This window comes from Ascaphus truei, chromosome 19 (assembly GCF_040206685.1).
Source record: "Ascaphus truei isolate aAscTru1 chromosome 19, aAscTru1.hap1, whole genome shotgun sequence".
In the NCBI taxonomy this organism is placed as follows: domain Eukaryota; kingdom Metazoa; phylum Chordata; class Amphibia; order Anura; family Ascaphidae; genus Ascaphus; species Ascaphus truei.
In genome coordinates, this window is record NC_134501.1 from 2,490,819 (window position 1) to 2,498,520 (window position 7,702).

Consider the following 7,702-nt stretch of genomic DNA (forward strand, 5'->3'; position numbering starts at 1 on the left):
TTTGACCAAACATGAGAACATACATATAAAGCACTTAATTTTAATAATATGTTCAATTGAGGAATGAAACTGCTACCACAACTTATTTTAACAGATTATACATTGAGAATTATTCAGTTGCACAAATATTGCAGACACATTTAAGGAAACAAGTATTTAGGGGGGTTGGACATGACCAAAATACACTGCTGTATTATTTTTTAATAGGCTAGCTTCAGATGTATAAATGATCCTCATAACTTGAGCATCTATAGGACCCCGTCTGATTACTTTCATTTGAAAACATGTTCGTTTGGAAGTCTGCTAAACCTTTGAAGCCCCACTATTCAGCCTTTCTGCTTGCGGTTATTTTCTTCTTGATAAATTACTAATTTAGGGTGAATTCATGCTCTTTAGTGAGTCCCTGCTCATGAATTGCAATCTGGTCTTTCCCCTCAGGGGGTCACAGCACATTTTGCTATAGTGTTTACCTCCAAATCGGATGACACATTTTATTTACTCAGCCCCATATTTTAAAGAGATCTTGACATAAAAATACATTTAACCCATCTGTGCATGGGCCAGCTTGTCCCGTATTGAACTGTCTTTGACTTTGATCGTAAAAAGGGCCCTTTGATAGCGTTCTCAAAACGAAATGTTTGATTAGTATTCTGACAGTCTGTGTTAATTGAGAAATGCATAACTGGGGCATGGAAGGAAACTTGCATATATATATGGAAGAGTACTCTGTTTCTTCGTGGTTAAAATGCAAAACAGAGCAGGTCAAGCACATGAGTTTGTAATGGCATTAAACCTATCCTTGCCACAGGGTCCTCAAACACATTCCAGAACATGGCTGGTTAGGAAATGAGTTAACACAAACATAAAAGTGGTAGCAGAGTGGCCCCTATGTCAGTGAATTGAGCTCGGAGCTTTCCTGGTTCAGGTTCACAGCGTATTGAATAGGGGGTATTGAAGGGGGTTGTTGTGTTTATGAGTATGGAATTTAATATATTGAAAAACCAAAAGAGTTTATTTATCAAGGCCATTTTGGACCTAAACTGGGGCATTTCCACCTTGCACCCAAGTATCAAAGCATTTTGCTTCACATTTTGCCCAGTCTGCACACATTATAATGAGATGTATCACATTCTGCGTCTCTGTCCCAGCATGCACCTTGGGGAGAGTCAGTAGGAGGAGTTGGGAGAGTTACATGGTGCACAGATTATAATGAGATGTATCACATTCTGCATCTCTGCCCCAGCTTGCACCTTGGGGAGAGTCAGTAGCAGCATTGGGATGGAGTTACATGGTGCACAGATTATAATGAGATGTATCACATTCTGCATCTCTCTGCACCATTCTTTTTCCCGCTTATTTGTCCCCAAAAATCCTCCACATCTGAAGTGGTGTAAGTGTCACTTCCTGCATCAGATGTTATTACATACAGATATAGCCTGTCTGTATGTTCAAGTTTCCTTAACTAAAGTCCGAACATCAATCGTTTTGTTTTGGAGATGTAATCAATATACATCCCGTTTAGTTGTACACAACTGGAGACAGCTCTCCATGTTGTTATTCACACCTGAATTGAACAGGGATAGGCTAGATAGATTCCAAATTTGTTTGTTTGAAATTCAGCGCCTGTCCGCCAGATGGCAAAGTGAATGTGTTAAGTTAGTTAGTCTATGTAGAATGCTATAAGTCTCAAGCAGGCGCCAGACTGATCCAGCAATATACTGCAATTAATTACAATTCCTCATTGTTTTATGGCCTTGACCATTCCAGATGTTATCAAAACGTGGTTGTTTTAATATTTTGTTGCAAAACATAAATGTTCAATGTTTTCGACTTATACTTTGTGTTTACTCACTCTTGACTGTTTTGTGAGCTGAGAAAGAGTGCAATGTCAGTTGCTTTGTAGAAACCGGAGTCTAGCTTAATTTTTCTCACATATTCAGCAATTAATGTTGCAGCAGATAAGAAAGCCACTGTATCAGAAGTATATGGCTATCTCATTGCCAATTATGAATACTTCAGAGATTCAGGTGGCTCTAGTAAATGGAAGAAGTCAGTGCACTTTACTTTGTCAATGAATGATTGCTTAATTCACATTCGCCCCAATCCAGGTGTATGAGAAGGTTTTTTGGGGTATTAGACGCATCCTCTGTGAATATGTTTGATCATGGCAACTTCAAAAGGAGAAGGAGAAGAAACGGGACCAACAGATTAAATCATACTTCCCAATCTTGCAAAGGGACACCATCTGAAAATCATTGTGAACAGTTGCCCCAACCTGATTATACCTTGACAGGTCCATCTGGTAACCTGGTCCTACCTGACTACTATCTACAGCAGTTGAACCTTGATTTTACCTCTAATGCTCAGTATGAATACCTATCCGAATATGATCCTGCCAAATATCATCTGCATCGGCAAGGTTAGCAAGAATTCTAATGAAGGTAAATATAATATAAAATATGTTATTAATTTTTGTGCCCTATGACACAAATAGCCCATAATACTGATCATTGATTGATTTGATCAAAATCCCGTGCCCCCCAGTTTGCGCACCCTTGGTGTATAGTACCTGTATACTTCGATATTGTGCTAAATCAACATCCAACATCCAGAGCACTCAGCCATCAGATGATGAGGATGATGGCGTGAAATGTCGAAAAAACACTATATTATTGTTCCTTTTAAAACTTTTTTATGCTTTTATACACTTTTTCTATTTTTCTAAATATTCTAATTCACGCTTGTTTTGTTAATAGTGCGAATGGGTTTATTTGTTTGTTTATTGCTTTGTCTGTGCTCCACTTTTTAGTATGTTTATACAAACATACATATATATATATTTGTCACAATTTTTTACAAGAAACTAGGGAGAAGGGGAAGAGGGGAAGAGGGGATGAGGGGAAGCCGTAAAAAAGAGAAGGTGGAACGTGTAGGGTTTTGACCCTCTGAGGAGGGTGAGTCACCGTACTGCAGCGCGCAGACGCGGAAGTGCCAACGCTGATAGCAATGAGGATCGGAGGATCCAAGCTACAGGCGTGCGATTTTGTAAATTAAGGGACTCTGTTTTGGGGTACTTCGGGCGATCCAGAGTGGTGTGAGTGTGCCCTTATAGCACTCAGTGCTTTAATGGATTGGGAAAATGTGAGCGTGCCCTTTTCCCACCATATTTGTATTGATGTCCATTAAACTGTGTCACGCTATGTTCTCTCTATATACATTCTTTAAGAGAGGTTGTGCGTGTCAAGACACTCTTCTACAGACATCCATGTGAGTGCTTTGTTCACTTACCACGTGAGCACAATTAATAATTTTTTTGGTATTATTGGTCAATTTGTTTTGTTGGTTGCACTCTCTGGCGCTTAATTTTTCACTATTCGCACATGTACAAAGTATCTAGAAACTGTTTTTTTGGAGCAGCACAGAGGAGCCTCACTATATATATATATATATATATATATATATATATATTTTTTTTTTATATATATATATATATATATATATATATATATATATATATATATATATATATATTGCTAATTTAAAATTGCGCTTCTCATCTTTTAATTTTCGGGTTAGGAAAATCCTGGATATAAACAGACTACATCTGTAAGTCGCAGCTCTGCTCCAAAAAGGAGAGCAGTGCGTCTAAACACATTCTTCGCTATGTTGGTATATAGACCTCAAAGTACGGTATATATCTTGCTGGATCCTATGCTTTCTTTGGTATTGTAATAAGTGTTTATTTCCGGAATGGATCCTGCAGAATTCTGGCTATAAATACACTAAATCAAAACATTGTATGGGTTGCTGTGAGTTCTTAAGGAGTTAATTATTATTACAATCAACGAATTCTAAGGCACCAACTTGCTCCATGGAGTAGTATACCATGATATACCAATACAATAACATGCTATCAATTTACCTTTTATACCTTTACTGGTATTTATTCAGAATGAGTGACATTATTTTGCATAAGTCAATTAATCTCAAAGACAATTTATGTAGAAGTACAGCATTTATTATTTCCAACGTGGTACAGTATTATCTGAAACAGGTTTATAGCAGAAAAGAACCAGTGACAGTTAAATAGAATTACATATATAGAAAAAAATAATAATAATTTGCTTAGTGCTTGTCTGTTTTTAAAGACCTCTATGACCATAGTAAGCGGTGTACAATGCAGACTGGCTTGTGATCTATACAGTATATAGCCTCTGAAAAGAGTTCTGAGCAAATCTGATGCACGTAGCAAATGTTAATCCTTGTGGAGGCAAAACTTGCATGTTTCTTGCAGCAGATTTGCACAAACGAAACGTAGCTACATAACCCCATAAATGTGACACTGGAGTCACCCTATTTTTAAATGTGCACGGGTGCTTTGCACATCTCTATTACACCAATTTTTTTTCAGCTGGCTGTACTATTTATAGCACGACACTTGAGCATTCAGTGGAAACATTTTGGGGGAGTAATTTGCATTGATTATATTCTGTAGTTGTAATGGTTATGTACATATGTGACAGTCAAATCTAGTAAGCGCAGACACAAACACTATCATTTATGCTGCAGAGATTTAACTCTGGAAGAAGAACAAGTGATTATATTGACTATATGCAATAGTTACCAAAAATCATTAAAACTGTTTCAGGAGAGCAATTCTTTTCTGAGTTGTCAAGTAGCGGTTACAGCCACATATGCCAGGAGAATTCCCTCATTTATTTGGGGCACATTAACTTGTGTTACTGCTAGTACTAGCCAGTAAAAACCATGACAAATGTCTATCTTAACAAGCATAATAACCTTCTTTTATGTATTGTGCCTTCATTTTCATTGCTGTGCTGTGGGGATACTGGCACTGGACACACATTTGATAATACATCTCTTCATTGTCTATTGACCTGCATGGGGTAAGGAACCTATTTCAGGGAGAAAGTAAAAAGATGATAAATGTTTTTCTGAATTCTGATGGAGTCCCATTTAGAAATAGCGAGAGTTGGGCCAGAATGGCTGTGGATGGATCTTAAAATCTGTATAAAACATACATGGTTTGGATGAACTAAAAATAAGAGATGTGAAATCTGTACACAATGCATTTGTGCCATTTTTTATACGTCCTTTTTACCAAATTAGTTTCTCAGCAAAAATTTGGCCAAGCCTCAACGTGTTAATAATGTCCCCCAATTAGTAACATGGGTACACCATCAGCAGTAGGCTGACCGCCTATTTTGCAAGTGCGCGCGGGGGGGCATTGTGGGCAAGTTGAGCTCGCTTGAAAGTTCATTTTTTTTTTACTCAAGCGCCAAGCTTGAGTGAGCGTGCGTGCCTGCGCATGAGCTCACGCACACCACATGAGCGGGGACTTACACATATATATTTATGTACATAAAAGCAGCAAGCACCCTGCGCTCAGCACACTCAGCGCCAGCGGGGACGCAGCCTTAAGCATGGATTCTGTGAGTGACTGTGGAGAATTCTGCACATTAGCATGTTACAGGTACTTGCAATGCACACTGAAGAAATGCTCTGAGAATAGCTTGGAACTCCGCCTCAGCTGCAGCTTTTTTCACAATACAAATTGTGACAAAGTGCCCCATCTAGAGACTTGTGATGCTCCCAATTATGAGGAAGCCACCTGCAAACTATGTATAAGGCCTGGGACATAGTTGTTTGCCGAGTGCGGAGGCGCGCTGAGGCTCAGGGAAAGCGGTGCTTTCCCTGGCCTTACACAGCGCCCCGTCCGTGGGCGTGTCGGGGGCGGGTCTGGGGGCGGGCCAGTGACGTCACGGAGCTGGTTCGCCCTCATTGGGCGAACCGCTCACATGACCGGCCCTGCGCTCCGGCAAGCAGGACAATCTCAAGACTCGGTGAGACACACGCTTCCGCAAGCGTGCAGAAGCGTGCGCGAGCCCCTGCTAAAGCCGCTCTCATTGCGGCTGCAGGGGCTCAGTGCCGAGCAGCAGCGCTCCTCAGCACGGGTCAGTGCATAAGCGCTGACCATGCCCGAGGCCTAAGAAGCAGAAGAATACTTCAAGGCCGTGTTCTAATAGCCGTAATGGTCATGAAAGCATACATTTGTCACAGGTTCTAATACCTTTTAATACACCATCAAGAGAGCTGGACATAAATATGAAAGTGTGTGCTAAACGTTTGAAACCTTTGCAGCCAGTACACGCGAAGGAGACGTCGGGCTCTGAATGCTCATCACACACTTTTATACCTCTACAGAATTTCCTTCCCATTCCCTTAAAAAATGTATCGCAACTCACAAGAAATCCGCTGCGACTTTAAATGTGGAGAAGTGGAGCCTCATCTGGCACCAGACAATGGGTTATACGATGAGCGTCAGGCACAAATAAAAATTCAAAAGCCAAAATGCAGAACAGCCCTAAGGCACAATAACAAAGTCTGAATTCAAATGAATATGATCTGACTCTTTTTATTTATATTCCCCCTCCCCCTTCACCCCACAAACAAATTAGCCATTGGGCCATAAAGCTACTGGAAGTGCTTCTGTTTTACCCTTGACATCACGTCCAGCACAGATCACTGCTCCTGGCTGTGTAACTCCGCTCATGCTCCGCAGTAGACCGTTGCTCAAAGCTGACATTCTCATCTCTCCATAAAATAATCCATTTGTCGTACCCAAACATATATTCTTTTAGTTATTGAGCGCTTATTTAGAGGAGGAATTGCGGAAGAGAGGTTGCCCTCTATGTACCCATGCTCACGATCGTTGACCTTGAAATATTAGATGGCTAGAACAAGGAAACTGAACAAGGTGTACTGTACCTTTCATAGTGTGTTTCTATAGCTGTGGCGTGCGCAATAAATACACAAATGCCATTTTACTGCAATATTTTTATGCACAGATAAAGCAAGAATAGTAAACGGTGTGATCACATTTAAGGTACCATCATGAAAAGCAGAAATTTAAATTAAAACCTACAGTACAAATTGGTGTAACATACTTTGATTTAAATAGGGGTTTAAAAGTGAAGCCTCAACCTGTTTTTGATTTTTATCCTAAAAGCAATATTTATATTGTAAGAATAATAGCAGATAATTCCACGCAAGAAAAAAGCATTGCAGTGTTTTGTATCTGTGGATTTGAATGCAGTAATAACAAGTTGTCTTACCGCACTCCCGTTTTAAATGGTGATATGTAGCTGTTCCTTATGTGGTTCCCTGTGAAGAATGGCTGGGGTCTCTCGTCTTGGTTAACAGTAAAACAGGCAAGTTTCTTCCATTGACTGCCCTATAAAGAATAGGTCCTGACATCTTACGTTAGCTTTTAATTGCAGGTGTCTAGAAGCACAACGTTTTGGGGAACCCCCTTCCGCAGGTGCAATGTTCAGTGGATTAGAATGCCTGAAAGTGATATATTATAAAAAAATGTTATTCACCATTTTGTGATCGCTTATAAAGTTATACAGATTACCCTGGAACTCAATAGATAATTGTCGGTCTCAAATCTAAGCTTCTATTTTAACACATTAGCCTTCACTATAAGTGCATACTGCAGTACAATGTGGTAAACCAGCTGAATCTCAGGGTTTCAATTATATACTTTCATTTACTTTGTGGGACCAATTATGCCACTAAAGAAAATTCTACACCAATACTTGCAATTACATCGACTAGTACAGGAGTTTTCAACTGTAGCCCACAAAGGCCAGCAACAGGTCAGGTTTTCAGAATATCT